Source organism: Apium graveolens, chromosome 11, assembly GCF_009905375.1.
Source record: "Apium graveolens cultivar Ventura chromosome 11, ASM990537v1, whole genome shotgun sequence".
Lineage (NCBI taxonomy): Eukaryota > Viridiplantae > Streptophyta > Magnoliopsida > Apiales > Apiaceae > Apium > Apium graveolens.
In genome coordinates, this window is record NC_133657.1 from 160,968,845 (window position 1) to 160,969,504 (window position 660).

Consider the following 660-nt stretch of genomic DNA (forward strand, 5'->3'; position numbering starts at 1 on the left):
ATCGTGATCATGGGGTTGCAACGGATTTATTATGGAGTTCTTTAGTTAATTGTTTAATACTTTAGTGTGTGATGATTGCATGATATCTAGTATTGGTTGTGCGTATTCGTCTTATGTGCGTCGCGAACATATAAGATAGGGTGTTAATCTCTTGTGAAGCGACGATGGATCTTGAGATTTAGAACTTGCCATGCTAGCATAGGTTCATGTACGTTGAGCATGATTAGTGGGTAACTCTAACAGTTTTATTTGCCCTATGTAATCAAGAGGAATAACTTGAGCTTAAATCGTTGTGTTGTCAATTTCTGTAGACATATAGGAACTCAACATAATTGATGACTATTCAACTTCTATCTTAATTGTGGATGCTTGGTAGAATGTTATTAGTACAATGAAAGTTGGCTTTTATCAGTTTCGTGTTATTCGATTAAAATCATCACTGTCACATGCTAAAGGTAATAACAATAGCTATAGAAGGAAGTAATAATGAAATTGTGATCTCATGAGTGTTTTATTATTGATAAATTGAAGTGTTAGTTAAGTGGTAATTAAGTAGTTAATTATAGTTAATATTTAATCAACAATTTTAAGTGTTATTATCTTAACATTGAGGAGTAATCATACATTGGTGAGTGAGTTTAATTAGACAATAATTTAGTC